Raw genomic sequence first — 24,710 nt, forward strand, 5'->3', positions numbered from 1 at the left:
AGGTCCTCATCTGAGTCCTCTAAAGCAGAACTCATCTGCAACCTCTCGCTCTGTTGGCAAACAAACCATCCTTTCCCCCTGGATAAACTGCAACCCACTTGTGCCCATTGACTCACCATGTGCTGATCCCAACTCTGTGCTTGCCTACAAAGCACATGCAGTGCCAGTATCTGAGCTGGTGACTGCGAGTGTCAGATCAAGTAATGGGGTTTCATCATCAGTGCTGTATAGTTGCTCTCTCTCTTTCTCTTTGCTGTACCAGGACAAATGGTAGTTCTGTGTCTGAAAGCAGGAAACCAGATGGGAAAGTTTGGGATGAAGGAAGGGTGTTTGTGATGCAAAGCAAGAGGTCCATAATAGCAGGCTGAGGATGAGCTAGGAGTTGAGAAGGGACATAAAGCAGGAACATGTCATCATCCTCAATGTTCTCAGTGATGTTGAATGCCATGGGCTCTGTCGCAGACTGCCCGATGATGCTGAGAGCAATCTCCTCCGTAGACCTCAGGAGATGCAGGCACCCTTATTTCCCACTGGTTCCTCTCTGTTCCCTTCTACTGTGTACCACCTTGTCCTGCAAGAGAGGGGGAAGAATGTCAGTGATTGTGTAGCACTGTGCATGGGAGATGTGCCTGCCTTAGTTGCTTAGCCGAAGGTATGTGAAGGTAATGAGAGGTGGGTGGAAGGCTGGCAGGATTGGTACTGTGCAAGGGTGAGGTGGAGTATCTGGATATTCGGCATGAGTCCTGAGCACCGGGGAGCGCTGATCAGTGAGTGATGGGGGTGTGGTGCATTGAGCAGCGTGAGAGGTTGGTGGTATGATGGGTTGGGAATATAACATGAAGATGCATTCACTGACCTTGACCATCTACAAGAGGACATGAGATTTCTTGTGACAATGCAGCTACATCCTTGGGTCTGGGTGCCGGAAATTGACCTTCATGGTCATCTAATCCCTCTCCCTTCTGAGGGTGATCCTTTCGCCTGCTCTCCCCCACCCCCACCACCCACCATTCCCTGGAAACAAGGCATCCTCCTGCTGTCCGCTTCCACCAGTAAGGCCTGCAGCACCACATTCTTCAACCGGGAACCCTCTCTCTGCCTTGGTTCCATTATCCATGTTTTAAATTGTAGCAGTATGATTCAGTACAACTTCCCCTTAAGAGGGACAGACTGCCTTTAAGAAGAGCAGGATGCCTGCACCAGTGCTCTCAGCACAGTGCTGTTCAGTCCCCTGCTGCGTGCAGAGGCAGCCCGCAGCAGTGCAGAGGAAGCCAGCAGCGTGCAACCCACTCGGCCCCAGGCTACCAACATGGTAATGAGGTGGAAGTATCAAATTTGTGTACTGTCCACCTCCATTGGAACCAGCAGGAGCAGGTTGCAAATCATGACCCCCGTGCCAGGAAACCAGGGCAGTTGTTAATCTAGCTTTTGCACCTTTGCAAGACTAAATTAACGAGGCTTCTTGGATCCTGAGCAGCCACAGTTTCTTTTTGTATCACTTTAGCACATAATATTATTTTGTAATCACTTTTTGGGAAAATTACAGTAATTCAAAAACAAGGGAATCTGATCACGTACAAATTATGCTTTGTAAAATGTTAAATATTTGAAATTCAGGGTATAATTGGAAGGTCCTTGATTGGGACGTTGGAGTTGAGATGGAAAATGGGAAAACACAGAGTGGGTAAAAATAGAACTGTACTGTTGATTCCCCTTCCCAACACCTCCTTGTCTTAGCTAACATAAGAGTCACTCAATGAATTCTTCAAAAGCATTAGGATTTTATTTCATATTTGTATGCATACAGGAAGATACCTTTGCAAACCTAACAATTACAAATAATCTAAAAGCTTTTGAATAACATAACAAATGTGCAGTTACAATCCAGTGAAATTCATTATTAATCTCTCAGCACTTAGAAATCCACAGACTGGAAATATTAGAATGTCGAAGGGCAGGAGCAGAAAAGTCTGTGACACAATTACTGACATTCTCCATCATGGGACTGCCCTTTTGAACTTAATTTTTTATATGATGTATATGCCAAAAATCTTCTTCTGCCCCAATAAGCCCAGCTTCGTTTCAAAGTTATCAGTGACAATCTTAAATGCCCGCAAGACCTTGCCGACACCAATCCCCCGAAGAGTGCTATTGGGTGAATTTCCATCTGCCTGATCTTCAACTCCTGACAGCCATCCAGCTGCATCAGTCTGCCTGGTCAGGACAGACTGCTGGCTGGCAGGATGTAAATGAGGTCCAGGAGTTAAAATAGTCCCAGCTTCAAATTGATGGGCTGGGTTTTTGTTACAGAGATGGGAAACAGGAACTGGTTCTGGTTTTGGGTCAGAAACCCACCTCCAATGGGAAACTGATTCAGATTCAGAGTTTCAAATGGGTGAGCACTTAATTGATATGGAGATGGGTTTCCTGACCACTTACAGCCAGTGGGGGCGGGAATAGAGGAGGGTCAGAAGAAGTGTGGGGCTAATGTAGAGACCCCACGGCAGACATCACTGAGGCCGCTAGTTGTCCTGAGGGAGAGATTAACCTTCCACTGCACCAGAGGGAAGTGAGATGTCACAGAGGAGCTGGAGGCCTGGCACCAGGGGCAGGGCAGATCCTTGCTTCATCGATGCCCACCTGGATCTAATGGTGGAGGCCGTGAGGGAGAAGAGGAAGTCCTCTTCCTGGAGGTTGGCAGGAGGAGGTCACCTTGTCGTGCAGCAGGGGCACCTCTCTGTTCGTTGTTATCCCCCTCCACCCCCTCTTCCTCCTTCTCTCTTACCTCCTGCTCCTCTGCCGATGATCTGTCTCCTTCCAGGGCCTCACTGTTCTCGAGGTCCACACCTATCTGGAGGGTCATGTTATGGAGAGTGCAGCAGACCACCACAATGACAGAGACTCTTTCAGGAGGGTATTTGAGGGTGCCACCCAACCGATTGAGGCACCAGAATCACAACTTCAGAAGCTCAATGGCCTGTTCAGCAGTTGGCCTGCTGAGCAGGCAGCATTGATTGTATTACTTCTGTGCGTCTGTCTGGGGCTCCCATAAAGGGCTCATCACTGACATCACTGAGGGCAGCCGGAGTTGTAGGAGAAGGCCTAGTGAACCTACAAAGCCCAGCTGAGGGAGTTCAGATAGGAACAGGCTACTCTGACATTGGACATGTCATCTTGTCAAGGGATTTTCCCTTGTCTCCTTAGATCCAGACACGCACTTTGGGGGTTGGAGTGAAGATCTGAGGCAGCCTGGACTGACGGAAGATGAAGGAGTCATGGCAGTTGCCAGGAAAACAAGCGCACACATGGAGGAAGCTCTTGTTGTGGCTGCAGGCCAGTTGGACATTGAGGAAGTGGAAGCCTTTCCTGTTGATGGATCTCACTGGCCGGTCACTGGGTGCCTTGATGGCCACATGAGTGCAATTGATGATGCCCTGCACCAGGAGGAATCCAGCGATGCAGGCGAAACGCAATGCTTTCTGTGCCTACACAGGCCAATCTGTGTCAAAGTGGTTGTAGTCCCCCATCTTCCTGAATATGACATCCATGACATGCCTGATGGCATGATCAGCTGCCAACTGCGAGATGCCACCTAGGTCTGCTGCTGGTCCTTGGAATGACCCAGTTGCATAAAAATTCAGGACGACGGAGACCTTGATTGCAGGTAAGTGACTGCCATGTGGGCCATTAGGCCTCAGGTCATTATGGATCAGAGCACAAAGGTCAGAGACTATCTGCCTGGATAGACACAGTTTCCTATTGCACTGGCGCTCTGTCATTTGCAGGTAGCTGACTCTTGGATGGTAGACCCGATGTCTTGGGGAGTGCCTTCTTCCCCTTGCAGCTGCCCGCTGTGCCTCTTTGGTCTGCTGCTGTCCAGGAGGTTGCATCTGCTCCGGCTCATTCTGGCTGCTCTGTCCAATGTCAGAGTAGCCTGTTCCTATCTGAACTCCCTCAGCTGGGCTTTGTAGGTTCACTAGGCCTTCTCCTACAACTCCAGCTGCCCTCAGTGATGTCAGTGGCCTCACGTCCCTCTCCAGATTCCTACCACTCACTACAAATTAAATAAATTAAATAATGCCTTTAGATGCTTAAACAAACTCCTTTCTTAAACAACACTAACTCATGGTTAGCATCACGCGTACACCACTCATAGGTCATGCAAGATGTAATGTGCAGTGAAGATGCTGATATGCTCCTCCAATCTTCAATAAAATGATGGCCATATCTTAGACACAGTACTAATTGCTTGGATTCTCCACTTCGGGAAAAGTTGCCAAAGACCAGAACCACAGTCCAGCCCTCTGACTCCACTCATTTCTCTGGGTCAGGTGTCATCTGATATGTATGTCAGGCTCCTGCATGAAGCAGTGAGGCAGGCCTCACCATCGGAGTTATCCTCAGTCTCTGTCATTACTTTTTCCTTCTCCTCACCACCATTTCACACAGGATCATGAAGAGTATTCAGCCCCATTGCTGTTCACCACACACACTACCCATTCCTAACATTACGACATAAGCCCTATAAACCACAACAGATGGGGAAGGGGCAAAATATGATTTATACATGTAAATGAACTGCTGGCTCCTGTGTATAAATGATATGGGAGTGACGGTGAAGATAAAGGCCTGAATTTTTCTTAGCAAATCCCACATTTACTTGAGACTGCTATCCTACAGAACCTGCCATATCCATTGGGAGGGAATGAAGCATCAACCATAGAGGAGCAGGATGAGTCCACCTGGTGCGTTCATCATAAAGACATGGATTACTGGTGAATCATGATCTGTCTACCTGGAGACTCTGGATCATAAATCACAGAAGCCTACAGCACAAAAAATCATCATTAAGGTTAACCTGAAGCAGGAAATTGTCTTTCTGGGGAATCACAGACGATATAAGAGGCATGCCCAATGCCTGGAGGAAAGTGATGAGACAGAGAGATGTTTTTACAGTTGATTAGATTTCTTAATGTGTTGTCTTAGGGTTGAAGATAGGGTTTGTAAGGCTTTGTAAGAGTAATGGGGGTGGGGGAAGGATTGGTTAACTAGCTATTTCCCCATGATTTGCAGAGGTCAGTTGAAATTGGACAGACCCCATTGACTCATTGAGTTTCAGTCACTTTACTTTGCAGCTTGTTTTTCAGAATATTTAGATTTCAGAGGGACATTATTTCAAGTGATATTTCTTTCTAAACCCCTGAGTCTAACATTCACATCAGCAATTGTACTAACCAGATCAACTGGGTTGCACCTAGTTCTATTAGTAAAGCTTCCTAATGATTTTTCTTTCATTTTTTGTAGCTGCCAGTAATATAGTTTGAAAGAATGTAGATGTTAGATCATGAAAACCTGGCTTTGAGCTGTGAGGTGCAGTTGGAAAATTGGTATGAAAATGTGAGTTCCCATCATTACAGCTGATTAAACCTACATGAGTACAAGGGCACCAGGCAGCAGGAGAGATACATCTAAGTGATGTAATGGAAGAGCAGTTCCATAAGGTTTATACACATTGAGAAAATGAACAAGGAAATACTGAAAAAGCACAGAGAAACATTACATTCATAAACTTGGTTGTTGGTTTATGTGACTTCATCTTGTGCAGTGCTTTTTAAAAAATTCATTTGTGGGATGTGGGTGTCACTGGCTAGGGCAGCATTTATTGCCCATCCCTAATTGCCCTTGAACTGAGTGGCTTGCTGGGCCATTTCAGATTCAACCACATTGCTGTGGGTCTGGAGTCACATGTGGATCACAGGTAAGGATAGCAGATTTCCTTCCCTGAAAGACATTAGTGAACCAGATGGGTGTTTACAACAATCAACAATAGTTTCATGATTACCATTAGACTGGCTTTTAATTCCAGATTATTAATTGAATTTAAATTTCACCATCTGCCAGAGTGGGATTCGCACCCACGTCCCCAGAGCATTAGCCTGGGCTCTGGATTACTAGTCCAGTGACATTACCACTACGCCACCACCTCCCCTAGTATGTGTGCTAATTAAATGGCACAGTTTATAAAATAACAGAATTCCTGGTCTCACTTTGTTATTTATGGTGGACAAACAAATATAGAGCATTGTCAAAATTAACTGCAAGGCTTATCAGACTAACGATTACAGGCAAATGTTCAGGAAATGCTACCCACAGATACTTGTTTGTTGAAAGGAATGAGATAATTTACTGATTATTCAGAGTAATCTATTTTTAACCCAGGCAATTACTTAAACGAAAACATAACAAGGACAATATTAAATGTGCGCTATTAATAAACTGCACATCTGTGTGTGTGTTTTTCTCTCATAAAGTTCAATATAAAAGGAAAGAGATGCACCTTGCAACCTGAAGATAACTGGAGTTGCCTTGTTTAACTCCCTTTTATGAATCATGATAGAGATATAGTCTCTTGAAATTCATTTGCATTTGAAGTCCTGTTTTTCTGTTCACATGCGACACTTTACACCACCTGGGTCAGCTCCAACGATGCAGTGTTGCATTATCTTGGCGGCCTGCCACACTCTTCAGGGTGCGTGCACTGAGGCCTGACTTCCAGCCATGTCCAATTTTTTCTGCCTGATAGATTAGTTTATGTTGGCAAGTCCGTCTTTTCATTTGTTATTTTCTTAAATATTTAAAGATTTGATGTCACGGATTAGGCAATAACTTGTGGGCATTCGCGACTGTCATGATATCGCCTTCCAGTGTAGAACACATAACACTCGTTGTTACTCAGTCTCACTGTATAAAGAACAAAGGGACAGGAAGAGGCCATTCAGCCCTTCGAGCCTGTTCTGACACTCAATTAGATCACGGTTGATCTGTAGCTCAACCCATTTACCTACCTTGGTTCCATAAACCTGAGATACCCTTGCTTAACAATATCTACTAACCTCAGTTTTGACATTTTCAATGAACACCCAGCCTCAATAGACCTTTTGAGGGAGAGAGTTCCAGATTTCTACTACACTTTACTTTAAGAGGTGGTCCCTGTCATCAACCAGTTTTGAAGTATTGCCCTCTTCATTCACGATTCCCCCACCAGAGGAAATAATTACTCTATATCTACCCTATCTAATCCTTGATCATTTTAAACACCCTACTCAGATCACCCCTTAATCTTCTATACTCAAGGATTACAATCCGAGTCTATGTAACTTCTCCCCATAATTTAACCCTTTTAGCTCCAGTATCAAGTGCCTGCAATGTGTCTATAATGAGTCGTTAATCAACCAACAAAAAGTTTAAATGATCAATTGGGAGCATGCAATGCTACCCAAGAAATGAAGTTACAGTCACCAAGACCAATTACATTCCTGACATCACCTTAAATCATTTTACAGTTACTATTTAGTAAAGCCTTTTCAATACTGAATGACTGTTTCTGGCATCTATTCTCCTAAAAGTAGAGAAAGTTCCAAACATAAAAAGGAATAAATATCAAAAGTCTTATTTTAGGTAAACTGGTGTAATTTTGCTAAGGCTAGTAATATTACATTGTAACAATTTGATTGCCTCCATAAAAATGATTATATACATACTTTGGGATGCAGAAAAAGAGTAAATGAACTGTGTTTGATTGTTGAAGCCAGGAATCGAAATATAAATGTTTATAGGTTGTCTCTCAAACCATCAAATAATTGTCTCCTCTTCACGTTAATCTTAGGACTCATCTCTCATCTATTAGTTGACATAATTAAACATAAAGATACGACTGAAAGCATTTACGCACTTTAAGTTTGTACTGGATGATATGTGGCTCTCCATAATGTCTCCAAATGGATAATATTTTATGTACATTGCTAAACAGCTAGACCCAGAGAGTCTAATCCTTACTCAGCTGTGAGCATTCCTGGAGATAATCTCTTTTTTTGCAAACCAATAAATGGCTAAACTGCACAAAGTAAGAATATAGAGCTGCCCTTTATCTTTTTTTAATGTGTTTTGTCTGGCAATGCAAATGTAACCTTATAAATGTAGAATTTACAGCTTGTACTGCAATTTGAACACTTTGAAGAGATGTCATTCAATTAATCAAAAGGCCAAACAATCACAGGCTAGTTTTGGAAGATTCTGTTTATTCAAATTTAAGTCAAATTGCATCATGTACAGGGAGAGTACCATGATTAACATCAAGTGTCAGTGTACAATATTGTTATAATTTATCAATCATACGAAGATGCGAATTAGGAGCAGGAGTAGGCCAATCGGCCCTTCGCGTCTGCTCCGCCATTCAATAAGTTCATGGCTGAACTGATTACTCCACATTTCCACCTATCCCCGATAACCTTTCACCCCATTGCTTATCAAGAATCTATCTACCTCTGCCTTAAAAATATTTAAAGACTCTGCTTTCACTGCCTTTTGAGGAAGAGAATTCCAAAGACTCACGACCCTCTGAGAGAAAAAAATTCTCCTCATCTCTGTCTTAAATGGGTGACCCCTTATTTTTAAATCGTGAGCCCTAGTTCTCGATTCTCCCACAAGGGGAAATATCCTTTCCACATCCACCCTGTCAAGATCCCTCATGATCTTATATGTTTCAATCAAGTCACCTCTTACTCTTCTAAATTCCAGCAGATACAAGCCTAGCCTGTCCAATCTTTCTTTGTAAGACAGCCCACCCATTCCAGGTATTAGTCTAGTACACCTTCTCTGTACTGCCTACAACACATTTACATCCTTCCTTAAATAAAGAGATCAGTACTTTTTTTTTATTTAGAGATACAGCACTGAAACAGGCCCTTCGGCCCACCGAGTCAGTGCCGACCAACAACCACCCATTTATACCAACCCTACAGTAATCCCATATTCCCTACCTACACCAGGGGCAATTTATAATGGCCAATTTACCTATCAACCTGCAAGTCTTTGGCTGTGGGAGGAAACCGGAGCCCCCGGCGAAAACCCACGTGGTCACAGGGAGAACTTGCAAACTCCGCACAGGCAGTACCCAGAATCGAACTTGGGTCCCTGGAACTGTGAGGCTGTGGTGCTAACCACTGCGCCACTGTACACAGTACTCCAGATGTGGTCTCACCAATGCCCTGTATAGCTTCCCTACTTTTGTATTCAATTCCTCTCGTGACAAACGTTAACAATCTATTAGCTTTCCTAACTACATGCTGTACCTGCATACTAACCTTTTGGAATTCATGCACTGGGACAGCCAGATCCCTCTGCATCTCAGAGCGTTGCAATCTCTCACCATTTAGATAATATGCTTCTTTTTTATTCTTCCTGCCAAAGTGGACAATTTCACACGTTCCTACATTATACTCCATTTGCCAGGCCTTTGCTCACTCACTTAACCTATCTATATCCCTTTGTAGCTCCCTTATGTCCTATTCACAAGTTACTTTCCTATCTATCTGGTGTCATCAGCAAATTTAGCAACCATACCTTCTGTCCCTTCATCTACGTCATTTATATAAATTGTAAAATGTTGAGGCCCAAGCACAGATCCCTGTGGCACACCACTTGTTACATCTTGCCAACCAGTAAATGATCCATTTATGCCTACTCTCTGTTTCCTGTTAGCTAGCCAATCTTCTATCCATGCCAATATGTTACCCCTTACGCCATGAGATTTTATTTTCTGCAATAACCTTTGATGTGGCACCTTATCAAATGCCTTCTAGAAATCTAAGTACAATACACCCTCCGGTTTCCCTTTATCCACAGCACATGTAACTCCCTCAAAGAACTCCAATAAATTGCTTAAACATGATTTCCCTTTCACAAAACCATATTGACTTTGCCTGATTACCTTGAATTTTTCTAAATGCCCTGCTCTAAAGGTTTTAATAATAGCTTCTAACATTTCCCCTAAAATAGATGTTAAGCTAATTGGCCTGTAGTTTCCTGCTTTCTGTCTCCATCCCTTTTTGAATAAAGGAGTTATATTCACTATTTTCCAATCTAATAGAACCTTCACTGGAATGACGGAGGTGGAGGGGCGACATGATAGAGGTTTACAAAGTTATGAGTGGCATGGACAGAGTGGATATTCAGAAGCTTTTTCCCAGGGTGGAAGAATCAGTTACTAGGGGACATAGGTTTAAGGTGCGAGGGGCAAAGTTTAGAGGGGATGTGCGAGGCAAGTTTTTTACACAGAGGGTGGTGAGTGCCTGGAAATTGCTGCCGGGGAGGCGGTGAAGCAGGTACGATAGTGATGTTTAAGAGGCATCTTGACAAATACATGAATAGGATGGGAATAGAGGGATATGGACCCCGTAAGTGCAGAAGGTTTTAGTTTAGACAGGCATCAAGATTGGTGCAGGCTTGGAGGGCCAAATGGCCTGTTCCTGTGCTGTACTGTTCTTTGTTCTTTGTTCCCCGAATATAGAGAATGTTGGAAAATTAAAACTGACGCATCAACTATCTCACTAGCCACTTCTTTTAAGACCCTAGGATGAAGTCCATCAGGACCCAAGGACTTGTCAGCTGACAGCTCCAACAATTTGTTCAGTACCACTTCCCTGGTGATTGTAATTTTCTTGAGTTCCTCCCTCCCTTCCATTTCCTGACTTACAGCTAATACTGGGATATTACTTGTATCCTCAATAGTGAAGACCGATGTAAAATATCTGTTCAATTCATCTGCCATCTCCTTAATATCCATTATTAATTCCCTAGACTCACGTTCTATAGGACCAATGCTCACTTTGTTAACTCTTCTTTTTTTAAATATCTATAGAAACTCTTACTATCTGTCTTTATATTTCTTGCTAGTTTTCTCTCGTACTCTAATTTTACCTTCCTTATCAATCTTTTCGTCATTCTTTGCTGCTTTTTATATTCTGTCCAATCTTCTGACCTGCCTCCCATATTTGCACAATTATAAGCTTTTTCGTTAAGTTTGATACTATCTTTAACTTTTTTAGGTAACCACAGATGGTGGATCCTCCCCTTGGAATTTTTCTTTCTTGTTGAAATGTATCTATTCTGTGTATTCTCAAATATCCCCTAAAATGCCTGCCACTGCATCCCTATTGACCTATCCCTTAAATTAATTTGCTAATTCACTTTAGCTAGCTCTGCTTTCATGCCCTCATAATTGCCATTATTTAAGTTTAAAATACTAGTCTTGGACCCTCTCTTCTCTCCCTCAAACTGAATGTAAAATTCAATCATATGATCGCTGCTACCTAGGGGCGCCTTAACTATGAGGTCATTAATTAATCCTATCTCGTTGCACCAGGTCTAGTATAGCCTGCTCTCTGGTTGGCTCCAGAATTTATTGTTCCAAGAAATTATCCCGAAAACATTCTATGTACTCCTCATCTAGGCTATCTCTGCCTATCTGATTTTTCTCATCTATATGTAGATTAAAATCTCCCATAATTATCGCTGTACCTTTCTGACAAGCTGCCATTATTTCTTCCTTTATACCCCTCCTACAGTGTGGTTAATGTCAGGTGGTCTGTACAGCATTCCCACAAGTGACTGCTTGCCTTTATGATTTCTCATCTCTATCCAAACTGCTTCTACATCCTGGTCTCCTGAACTTAGGTCATCGCACTGTATTCCATTAATACTATCATTAATTAACAGAGCCACCCCTCCACCTTTTCCTAGTTTCCTGTCCTTCCTAAATGCCGTGTATCCTTCAATATTCAGGTCCCAATCTATGTCGTCCTGCAGCCATGTCTCTGTAATGGCTATCAGATCATACTTATTTATTTCTATTTGTGCTCTCAGTTCATCTGTTTTCTTCCCGAATACTACGTGCATTCAGATACAGAGCCTTTAGTTTTGTCCTTTTATTATTTTTGTAACCTCTAGCCTTATCTGTTGATTTACTCTTAGATTTGTATGCTCTGTCCCTTCCTGTCACAGTCTGTTTATCATTTCCCATATTAATACCTTTCTCTCTTGCCTTATTTCTACTCTTTGATTTATCATATCTTCCCAAATTTGATCCCTTGCCCCACTGTTTAGTTTAAAACCCTCTCTACTTCCCTAGTTATGCGGCTCGCTAGAACACCGGCCCCAGCATGGTTCAGGTGTAGACCGTCCCAACAGTACAGCCACCACTTTCCCCAGTACTGCTGCCAGTGCCCCACAAACCCAAACCCACTACTATCACACCAGTCTTTGAGCCACGCATTAATTTCTCTAATATTGTTTGGCCAAGCCAATTTGAACATGGCTCAGGTAATAATCCAGAGATTATTACCTTTGAGGTTCTGCTTCTTAATTTGGTGCCTAGTTCCTCATATTGACGATGCAGAACCTCTTTCCTTGTCCTGCCTATGCCATTGTTACCTACATGGACCACAACGACTGGATCCTCCCCCTCCCACTGTAAGTACCTCTCCCGCCCTGAGCAGATGTCCTGAACCCTGGCACTGGGCAGGCAACACAGTTGTCTGGATTCTCGCTCTTTGCTACAGAGAACAGTGTCAATCCCTTCTAACTATACATTATCCTACTACCACTGCATTCCTTTTTCCTTCCTCCACTTGAATGGCTTCCTGTACCATGGTGCCATGGTCAGGTTGCTCATCCAAATGCAGCCTCCACTCTCATCCAAACAAGCTGAAAGAACCGCAAACCTGTTGGACAATTGCAAAGGCTGAGGCTCCTGCACTCCTGCCCTCTGAGTCCCCTTACCTGCCTCAGCTGCAACCACACTCATCTGTCCCTGAACACTTACCAAATCATAAGACCCTATCCTAAGGGGTGTGACCACCTCCTGGTACAAAACGTCCAGGTAACTTTCCCCCTCCCTGATATGTCGCAGTGTTTGCAGTTCGGATTCCAGTTCAGTGACTCTGAGCTGAAGCTCTTCGAGCCGCAAACACTTACTGCAGATGTGTTTGCCCTGGATCTCACTGGCATCCAGGAGTTCCCATGTTCTGCAGCCGTGACACATCACCTGTGCTGCCATTCTTAATGTGTTTTAATTAACTACTTAATTATTTTATTCAATTATTTATTTTAGTTTCCTTTTTTAATATATTTTATTAAGCTTATCACTCATTCCTTTACTATTTTAAATGTTAGGATTAGAATGGACCTTAATCACTTACTGGATACTCACCAAACAGGAAGCTTCTTCCCAAACCAATCACCTACTTGCTTGCCTGTGATGTTTGATGCTATATTTGATTTAAATTAAATTAAATTAAAAGCTTACCTGTACATTCACCCCTTTATTCACACAGGAGCCTCAAATGGAATGATCCAATTACTAACTGGGCACGTCCAGTTGACAAGTTAAAAAGAGACAAGTAGCATCCAAAAAAATCTGACCTGGGTGCTTTAGCCCTTTATTTGGTGGAATGTGGAGAGGTGATATCAGATATGTAAAAATGGGGCAGGAGGGAATTCGGTTTTATGACATATTTCAATGGTTCTCCAATAGCAGAAGCGAAATTGGACAAGGGAATGATCCCCTCAGTGCTGCCCAGCCTTACATACATACGAACATGTGAATTAGGAGCAGGAGTAGGCCACTTGGCCCTTCGAGCCTGCTCCGCCATTCAATAAGTTCATGGCTGAACTGATTACTCCACATTCCCGCCTACCCCCGATAACCTTTCACCCCATTGCTTATCAAGAATCTATCTACCTCTGCCTTAAAAATATTCAAAGACTCTGCTTCCACTGCCTTTGAGAAAGAGAGTTGCAAAGACTGACGAGCCTCTGTGAGAAAACATTTCTCCTCATCTCTGTCTTAAATGGGCGCCCCCTTATTTTTAAATAGCGATTTCTAGTTCTACATTCTCCCACAAGAGGAAACATCCTTTCCACAACCACCCTATCAAGACCGCTCAGGTTCTTATATGTTTCAATCAAGTCGCCTCTTACTCCTCGAAACAGCAGCGGATACAAGCCTCACCTGTCCAACCTTTCCTCATAAGACAACCCACCCATTCCAGGTATTAGTCCAGTAAACCTTCTCTGAACTGCTTCCAATTCATTTACATCCTTCCTTAAATAAAGAGATCAATATTCCAGATGTGGTCTTACCAATGCACTGTATAACTGAAGCATAACTTCCCTACTTTTATATTCAATTCCCTTTGTAATAAATGTTAACATTCTATTAGCTTTTTTAATTACATGCTGTACCTGCATACTAACATTATGCGATTCATGCACTAGGACATCCAGATCCCTCTGCATCTCAGAGCTCTGAAATCTCTCACCATTTAGATAATATGCTTCTTCTTTATTCTTCCTACCAAAATGGACAATTTCACATTTTCCCACATTACATTCCATTTGCCAGATCTTTGCCCACTCATCTAACTTATCTATATCCCTTTGTAGCCAGCCTCCTTATGTCCTCTTCACAACCTACTTTCCTACCTACCTATATGTCATCAGCAAACGTAGCAACCAAACCTTTAGTCCCTTCATCCAAGGCATTTATATAAATTGTAAAAATTTGAGGCCCCAGCACTGATCCCTGTGGCACACCAGTCATTACATCTTGCCAACTAGAAAATGACAAATTTATGCCTACTGTCTGTTTCCTGTTAGCTAGCCAATCTTCTATCCATGCCAATATGTTGCCCCCTACACCATGAGCTTTTATTTCCTGCTATAACCTTTGATGTGGCACCTTATCAAATGCCTTCTGGAAGTCTAAGTACAGTACATCCACTGGTTCCCCTTTATCCAAAGCACATGTAACTCCCTCAAAGAACTCTAATAAATTGGTTAAATATGATTTCCCTTTCACAAAACCATGTTGACTCTGCCTGATTAACTTGAACTTTTCTAAATGCCCTGTTATAATGTCTTTAATAATAGCTTCTAAAATTTTCCCTAAAACAGATGTTAAGCTAACTGACCTGTAGTTTCCTGCTTTCTGTCTCCCTCCCTTTTTGAATAAAGGAGTTACATTTGGCTATTTTCCAACTTAACGGAACCATCCCCAAATATAGGGAATGTTGGAAAATTAAAACTAACGCATCAACAATTTCACTAGCCAATTCTTCTAACACCCCAGGATGAGGTCCATCAGGACCCGGGAACTTGTCAGCCCGCAGCTCCAACAATTTGCTCAGTACCACTTCCCTGGTGATTGTAAATTTCTTGAGTTCCTCCCTCCTTCTTCTTCTTCCTCTTTGGCCTCCTTGTCTCGAGAGACAATGGGTAAGTGCCGAGAGGTGGTCAGTGGTTTGTGGAGCAATGCCTGGAGTGGCTATAAAGGCCAATTCTAGACTGACAGACTCTTCCACAGGCACTCAGATAAAATTGGTTGTTGGGGCTGTTACAAAGTTGGCTCTCTCCTTGCACTTCTGTCTTTTTTCCTGCCAACTGCTAAGTCTCTTCGACTGGCCACTCTTTCGCCCCGCCTTTATGGCTGTCCGCCAGCTTTGGCGATCACTGGCAACTGACTCCCACGACTTGTGGTCAATGTCACAGGACATCATGTCGCATTTGCAGACGTCTTTAAAGTGGAGACATGGATGGCCGGTGGGTTTGATACCAGTGACGAGCTCACTGTACAATGCGTCCTTGGGGATCCTGCCATCTTCCATGCGGCTCACATGGCCAAGCCATCTCAAGTGCCGCTGGCTCAGTAGGGTGTATATGCTGGAGATGTTGACCGCCTCGAGGACTTCTGCATTGGAGATACGGTCCTGTCACCTGATGCCAAGGATTTTCCGGAGGCAGTGAAGATGGAATGAGTTGAGACATCGCTGTTGGCTGACATACAGCACAAGGTACTGAGGACACAGGCTTGAAACACTCGGACGTTTGGGTTCCGTGTCAGTGCGCCATTTTCCCACACTCTCGTGGCCAGTCTGGACGTAGCAGCGGACGCCGTTCCCATGCACTTGTTGATTTCTGCATCGAGAGACAGGTTACTGGTGATAGTTGAGCCTAGGTAGGTGAACCCTTAAACCACTTCCAGAGTGTGGTCGCCGATATTGATGGATGGAGCATTTCTGACATCCTGTCCCATGATGTTCATTTTCTTGAGGCTGATGGTTAGGCCAAATTCGTTGCAGGCAGCCGCAATCCTGTCGATGAGTCTCTGCAGATACTCTTCAGTGTGAGATGTTAATGCAGCATCGTCAGCAAAGAGGAGTTCCCTGATGTAGACTTTCCGTACTTTGGTCTTCGGTCTTAGACAGGCAAGGTTGAACAACTGCCATCTAATCTTGTGTGGAGGAAAATTCCTTCTTCTGAAGACTTGAACGCATGTGAGGGCCGCAGTGAGAAGAAGATCCCAAACAGTGTAGGTGGGAGAACACAGCCCTGTTTCACACCACTCAGGATAGGAAAGGGGTCTGATGAGGCGCCACTATGGTGAATTGTGCCTTTCATATTGACATGGAATGAAGTGATGATACTTAATAGCTTTGTTGGACATCCAATCTTTGCTAGTAGTCTGAAGAGACCATGTCTGCTGATGAGGTCAAAGGCTTTGGTGAGATCTATGAAAGCAACGTAGAGGGGCATCTGTTGTTCGCGGCATTCCCTTCCTTCTATTTCCTGACTTATAGCTAGTACTGGGATGTTACTTGCATCCTCTATGGTGAAGACTGATGCAAAATACCTGTTCAATTCATCTGCCATCTCCTTATTATCCATTATTCATCCCCCAGACTCACTTTCTATAGGATGTTTAACTCTGTTAACTCTGTTCTTTTTTAAAATATCTATAGAAACTCTTACTATCTGTCTTTATATATCTAGCTAGCTTTCTCTCGCACTCTAATTTTTCCCTCCTTTTTAATGTTTTCGTCGTTCTTTGCTGTTTTTTTATATTCTGTCTAATCTTCTGACCTGCCACCCATCTTTGCACAATTATATGCTTTTTCTTTCAGTTTGATACTATTTTTAACTTTTTTAGGTAACCACAGATGGTGGGTCCTCCCCTTGGAATTTTTCTTTCTCGTTGGAATGTATCTATTCTGTGTATTCCCAAATATCCCCTTAAATGTCTGCCACTGCATCGCTATTGACCTATCCCATAACCTAATTTGCCAGTTCACTTTAGCTAGCTCTGCTTTCATGCCCTCATAATTGCCGTTATTTAAGTTTAAAATACTTGTCTTTGACCCACTCTTCTCTCCCTCGAACTTAATGTAAAATTCAATCATATTATGGTCACTGCTACCTAGGGGTGCCTTCAATATTAGGTCATTAATGAATCCTATCTCATTGCACAATACCAGGTCGAGTATCACCTGCTCTCTGGTTGGCTCCAGAACATGCTATTCCAAGAAAATATACCAAAAACATTCTATAAGCTCCTCATCTACCTTTGCCCATCTCATTTTTCCAGTCTACATGTAGATTAAAATCCCCCATAATTATTGCCATACCTTTCTGATAAACTCCCATTATTTCTTTCTTTATACCCCATCCTACCATCTGATTACTATTAGGAGGCCTGTACACCACTCCCACAAGTGACTTCTTGTCTTTATGATTTCTCATCTCTACCCAAACCACTTCTACATCCTGGTTTCCTGAACTTAGGTCATTCCTCTCTATTGTGCTAATACCATCACTAATTAACACAGCCACCCCTCCACCTTTTCCTAGTTTCCTGTCCTTCGTAAATGTCATGTACCCTTCAATATTCAGGTCCCAATCTATGTTGCCCTGTAGCCATGTCTCTGTAATGGCTATCAGATTGTACTTGTTTATTTCTGTTTGCGCTATCAGGTCATTTGTTTTGCTCGAATGCTACATGCATTCAGATACAGAGCCTGTAGTTTTGTCCTTTTATTATTTTTGTAACCTCTGGCCTTATCTGTTGCTTTCCTCTTAGATTTGTATTCTCTATCCCTTCCTGTCACAGTTTGTTTATCATTTCCCATATTAATACCTTTCTCTCTTGCCTTGTCTCTACTCTTTGATTTACCATATCTTCCCAAATTTTATCTCTTGCCCCCACTGTTTAGTTTAAAACCCTCTCTACTTCCCTAGTTATGCAGTTTGCTAGAATACCAGCCCCAGCATGATTCTGGTGTAGACTGTCCCAATGGTACAGCCCCCCCACTTTCCCCAGTACTGATGCCAGTGCCTCACGAACCGGAACCCACTTCTATCACACCAGTCTTTGAGCCAAGCATTCATTTCTCTAATCTTATTTGCCCTATGCCAATTTGCATGAGGCTCAGGTAATAATCCTTTGAGGTTCTGCTTCTTAATTTGGCGCCTAGTTCCTCATACTGACTATGCAGAACCTCTTTCCTTGTCCTGCCTATGTTGTTGCTACCTACATGGACCACGGCGACTGGATCCTCCCTCTCCCACTGTAAGTTCCTTTCCAGCACTGAGCAGATGTCCCGAACCCTAACACTGGGCAGGCAGCACGTCCTTCTAGATTATCAGTCTTTGCTGTAGAGAACAGTGTCAATCCCTCTCACTGCACTGTCCCCTACTTCCATTACATTCCTTTTTGCTTTCCCCACTCGAATGGCTTCCTGTACCATGGTGCCATTGTCAGGTTGCTCATCCACCCTGCAGCCCCCACTCTCATCCAAACAAGCTGAAAGAACCTCAAACCTGTTGGATAATTGCAAAGGCTGAGGCTCCTGCACTCCTGCCCCCAGGGTTTCCTTACCTCCCTTAGCTGCAGTCACATTCTCCTGTCTCCTATTCCTGTCTCTATATGTTTGTTAATAATTAAAAGCTTCAGCTAATCTTTGTTTCCTTTTTTTTGCCTAATTTAACACTTGCAAACTCACACAAATCTGGTGATGCTTCTTCCTGCTATTGAAGAATCCACCACCCTTAGGGCATACATGGGACATCTGCCAGTCAGAATGAGTATTGTGCATGGAACTAGAGAAAGCCAAGGAGATATGGAACTCCATCCTGCAGGCCAACCTTCCTCGAATTCCAAACTCCCATGACTAGAACAGACTCTGGGCTATGTGCTGAGGAGATGGCCCTGCAGTTGTTAATGTCGCACAAGCCCTAGAATAATAGAAGGTGCTGACAGAGAACAAAATAATGCTGGCAGCCTGACTCCAACAGAGATCCTGAATCGTAGCAGTAATAACAATAAGAGGGCATGGTGGTCTCATAGTTAGGTTACTAGCTGGAGAGTGTGAGTACAAATCCCACCTTGGCAGAATTTTAATTCAGTTTTGATATAAAAATCTGGTGTCAGAAAAAGTGAATGTGCCTCTGTCAGACTGTTGTAAACCCCCAACCGGTTCACCCATGTTCCTTTGGGGAAGGAAACCTTCTGTCCTTATCTGGCCTGATCTATATGGGACTCGAGTCCCACAGCAGCATGGTTGATTCTTAACTGCCCCCTGAAGAAGGCACACTAGAGATGGGCATTAAATGCCAGGCTTGCCAGTGACAGCCAAATCCTGAGAATGAATAAAAAAGCTAGGGCTGAGCTTCTAGCTGAGTAAAGTCACTCCCTATCAGAGGAGCTGCGTGGGTGTTGCATGTCTCTATATCCTGTCGAACACTTAATCTCTGGCTCAAAACGTAATTGTACAAATAGGGGTTGAGATTGTCCGCTGTCTCTTCGGCTAACAGGGTGAAAGGACAAATAGGATGAAAGGTAGTCGCAGTATTTTCAAGTGACAATTGGTTAAAGCAGCATTCAATCAGTCAACCAATTTAAAATACGAGAGAAGTATAGCGAAGACCTGCTTTTAAAATCGGTCAGTTGCAAAGATATCTGCACAGTAAACATTATGTAGATTAATGTATTAAAAAGTAAAATTGCATTGGCTCTAGCAGCATAGACAATGCTGTTTGTCCCGTCTGATCCAACTCATTCTGCTGTGTAAACAGGGAGAGTGATTGTACACATGCACAGAATGAAACAATGTGCATGGAACATGAATTTAAAGGAAACCGGCAAACACTCCTATTCAGTTTAGTTCCGTCCAATAAACATTGTGCTAGTGAAGTATAAAAAAAATTAGAATGGTATCATGCGCAGGCCTGACCTTTAGTTGACTCCATTACAAGAATGAATTCTCATTTATCATATGTGTTAATGCCTGATCACAGATAAGGAGATGGAATAAATTGTCTTGTCCTTCCCAAAAGATGCTTGCGTGGCTGATGTCTGTCATTGATCTCTCCTGCAGAGTAATCACTCCCTACAATCTGTTTTCTCAGTTATTTCCATTCCTTCACTGCAGGTTTCCTTTTATTTCTCGTTGTGTTAAAAGTTATTCCAGTCTTTTTTCTTGCAGCTTTCGTTTTTCTCTTCCTCCCTCTCTCCTGGAACTAACTCATTCTAGGGCCTGACTCTACACATAACAAATATGACCTTCCCCCCCCACTCCCCCATCCCACCCCCTCAGCATCTCAAAAATGGCCATTCTTTACAAAGACAGCCCCAGCCATAGCTGAACCGCTCCCAAGTCCAGATACTCACACTTCCCAGCAAGGGTTACTAGATTGTGAGCCTGAAGACGGAACTCTGTCTCATCTCCTCCCTTTCTAGCCAAGGGTACCATCGGCAATTGTAAAAGAAAGACTTGAAAAACTTCCACTTCTATTGCGCCTTTCACAACCTCAGAACATCCAAAGCACTTCACAACCAATGAAGTACTTTTTTGAAGTGCAGGTCCATTGTAATCAATATTCCTTGTTTATTTTATCGAGTGCGTGTGATCATACGGCTTATAGGGAACATTGGGTTATAATGTAGGATAAGCAGCAGCCAATTTGTGCACAGCAAGCTCCCACAAACAGCAATGAAATAATTGACCAGACCTCCTGTTTTAGCTGTTGGTTGGGAGGGGACTTGTCCAGGACACTGCGGAGAACTCCACAGCTCATATTTGAATAGCACCGTGAAAATCTTTACAACTGCCCAAGACAGTTTAATGACTAATCCAAAAGACGACACCTCCAATAATGCAGCATCATTATCAATAATTACTGTCATCCTAACGAGCATGATTAGGGCAGTATAGTGTTCATGTTACTGGAGTACCAATCTCTAGATGCAGAAATCAACAAGCGCATGGGAAAGGCTTCCACTGCTATGTCCAGACTGGCCAAGAGAGTGTGGGAAAATGGCGCACTGACACGGAACACAAAAGTCCGAGTGTATCAAGCCTGTGTCCTCAGTACCTTGCTCTATGGCAGCGAGGCCTGGACAATGTATGTCAGCCAAGAGCGACGTCTCAATTCATTCCATCTTCGCTGCCTCCGGAGAATACTTGGCATCAGGTGGCAGGACCGTATCTCCAACACAGAAGTCCTCGAGGCGGCCAACATCCCCAGCTTATACACACTACTGAGTCAGCGGCACTTGAGATGGCTTGGCCATGTGAGCCGCATGGAAGATGGCAGGATCCCCAAAAGACACATTGTACAGCGAGCTCGCCACTGGTATCAGACCCACCGGCCGTCCATGTCTCCGCTTTAAAGATGTCTGCAAACGCGACATCAAGTCCTGTGACATTGATCACAAGTCGTGGGAGTCAGTTGCCAGCATTCGCCAGAGCTGGCGGGCAGCCATAAAGGCGGGGCTAAAGTGTGGCGAGTCGAAGAGACTTAGCAGTTGGCAGGAAAAAAGACAAAAGCGCAAGGGGAGAGCCAACTGTGTAACAGCCCCGACAAATAAATTTCTCTACAGCACCTGTGGAAGAGCCTGTCACTCTAGAATTGGCCTTTATAGCCACTCCAGGCGCTGCTCCACAAACCACTGACCACCTCCAGGCGCTTACCCATTGTCTCTCGAGATAAGGAGGCCAAAGAAGAAGAAGACCAATTCCAAAGTACATGAGTTCAAATCTCACCATTGCAAGCCGTGAAATCATTCAAGAACCCTAGTAACCATTGATTCCTCTAAGCTATGTTCATGCACAGCCACTCCACAATCGTGAAAGTAACATGCAAGCCCGGCACAAGCATTCCTCTTTAAGATAGCATGCATGCACGACAGCGCCAACAAATTTATAGGTTCCAGGCATTGAACTAAATAGGCCAGGCTCAAAAAAGAAAACTTAAAGGGATCATTGGCTAAATTGGCAATTGTAAATTGTCCCTAGTGTAGGTAAGTGGTCGGAGAACGGTGGGGATGTGGTAGAGAATATGGGGTTAATGTAGGATTAGTATAAATGGGTGGTTGTTGGTCGGCACAGACTCAGTGGGCCGAAGGGCCTGTTTCAGTGCTGTATCTCTAAATAAATAAAATAAATAAATTGTGGTTAAAACTTAGCTTCCAACTCTACCTGATCTGGCCTACATATAACTCCAATCCAAAACTGCGCGGTTGACTTTTAATGCCCTCTGAAATGGCCCAACAAGTGCAGGGCAATGCGTGGATAAATACCATGAACAAGTAATTTAAACAAAGGGCGAGATCAGCTAACTCAACATGGACTGTGGATCCATCCTGGCACCTCCCCTGTCTGTCTGGCTCAGGCCTACTTTAAGCAGTGTACTACCAACTGAACCCTTCTTTTATGTTACTACAGCATAATAAAAATCCCAAAGCAAATTACCATGGATGCTGGAATTCTGAAATAAGGAAAAAATGCTAGAAATACTAAGCAGGTGAGGCAGCATCTGGGGAGAGGGAAACAAAGAAAGAAACATTTCATGTTGATGAAGTTTCATCAGAAGTGGAAGATGTTAAAGATGAACAGCTTTAAAGCAAATACAGAAACAGGGAAAAGGGAGGGATTGGCAGTGGTGGGGGGGGTGGGGTGTGGGTTGTGGTTGTGGGGGGATGTTATAACTTAATCACCGCTCCCATTTCCCCTTGGGCATTCTGTAACCATTTACATCTCCTCTGGACCCTTCTTTTGTCTCCATGTTTGTCCCATTACCACCCCCTTATTCCATCATACGTTTTAATCATGTAATCACTCCAGCTCTCTACCATATCACAGACTTTCCCTTTAGTTCTTTTCCTGCCCCTGGCTTTGTACGTGCTTAAATGCTATTCATTTCCAACATCTTCCAGTTTTGATGAAAGGTCATCCACCTGAAACGTTGACACTATTTCTCTCGCCACAGATACTTCCCGACCTGCTGAGCACTTTTTCCAACATTTTCTGTTTTTATAATAAAAATCCAGTCCCCTTCTACATAGCGGCAGTCAAAAACTAAAACTCAGATAAACAATGGGGATGGGGCTTTCCTCAAACACCCACCAAACGGTCAACAACAAATGATGGTTTATGAATAATCTCTTCAACTATTCAAATCAGAAATGTTTTTGTTCAACGGTTCTGAAGAGTGTTGGAGTGAATCAGCTGCTGGGAGGCAAATTTGTAAACTTTAAGTTATAAAGAGGAAAAAGCACACAGTCCAAAGGTTGTTTTGCTGCAGATAATGTACTGCAATGTAGAGGAAAAATGACTGTCCCAGAGCCAAAGGTTAAAGAGCAGTTTTCCAAACAAGGCCAAGGCTAGCTATCCAATAGTTGGTTTCAATGGGACGCAGTCTTTAGGTGAGGTCCTTGACTCTGTGGTTGCACTCTTGTGCCCGAGTCAAGAAATTATGGAGTAATTATGGACTGACTGCGACTCTAGTGGCCAGAGTATATGCAACTGACTCTGAGTGTAGTGATCAGTGTTTATCGGACTGTCTGTGACTATAGTGTAAATCTGATGATCTCCCTGTTCACAAACCAGTTTCTAAGTGAAAACCTGCGATGTAGATTTAGAAAATCTGAACATAAATCTCATTAAACCGCAAGTTTGAATTTATTTAGTGCTTGTCTCTAAAATTAGATACTTAAAAGACTTCAATGAGGGTGTCCATCTGCAGTGATCTGCTTTCTGTTGCCATTGTGTATACAGGGAGAAGTACTTTATTTACTTAGTGGAATAGTATGTGTACAATAAGCCAAGCAGAATTTATAGAGATGACATGACAGTTCAGAGAGGTATGATGACAAGACACCTACACATCTAGAGAACATCACATAGAAACATTAAATTCAGTAACGACTTTAAACTAAGTTGTAATATTAGCAAAATATGCACCCCAGTCTTTTATTGTGTTTACTTGTGAGACCAAATCATACCATTAGAATGATACAAGCACCATATTTGGGAAACTCAGTCCGTACTTGCTGTTTAGCCTCAAAGCTGAAATGCCTTACCTAATATATAAAGTACACAGTGGAATTAAAATAGCTTCTGATTGCTGAGAAGATATGTGGACATGTCTGGCAGTAAACCAAGCAGCTCTTACTAAAACCTGCACACTGTTATTTTTAATGGACCAAAACTGGTTTAAAAAGGGGTTGCTCAATGCGAGCGTGTCAGTAGCATCAAATAAATTAAATGAGAGGAACAGGAAGACTGTGTTCCACCTCCTGTCTATATAATGAAGCTGTTAACCAACTGCTCTGATGAGGGTCTGGACCACACAAGTGAGTGAAGGACAATTACTTTCATTTGGCTCCAGAAATATATCTACAATAATCTTAACACTGGAAATTTAAAATGGCAGCATTTAACCTTTCTAGCTGTAAATTTAAAAATGCTTGTACTTCATTGTCACAACTCAACATCTCTAATATTGTGTGCTTTCTCCTCACATTCGTGCCTGTTTTGTGGTGGTCCCACTTCCCCTCTGCTCAACAACAACTTGTACTTAACCAGCGCCTTTAATGTAATAAAACGTGCTAAGGCGCTTCACAGAGTCATTAGAAAAGAAAATATGACACTGAGCCGCATATTAGGGCAGATGACCAAATGCTTGATCTAAGAGTTAGGTTTTAAGGAGTGTGATCATTTCATTACCTGTTGGTATTAACGAATATCCATTTCCCC

This window comes from Heterodontus francisci, chromosome 27 (assembly GCF_036365525.1).
Source record: "Heterodontus francisci isolate sHetFra1 chromosome 27, sHetFra1.hap1, whole genome shotgun sequence".
Lineage (NCBI taxonomy): Eukaryota > Metazoa > Chordata > Chondrichthyes > Heterodontiformes > Heterodontidae > Heterodontus > Heterodontus francisci.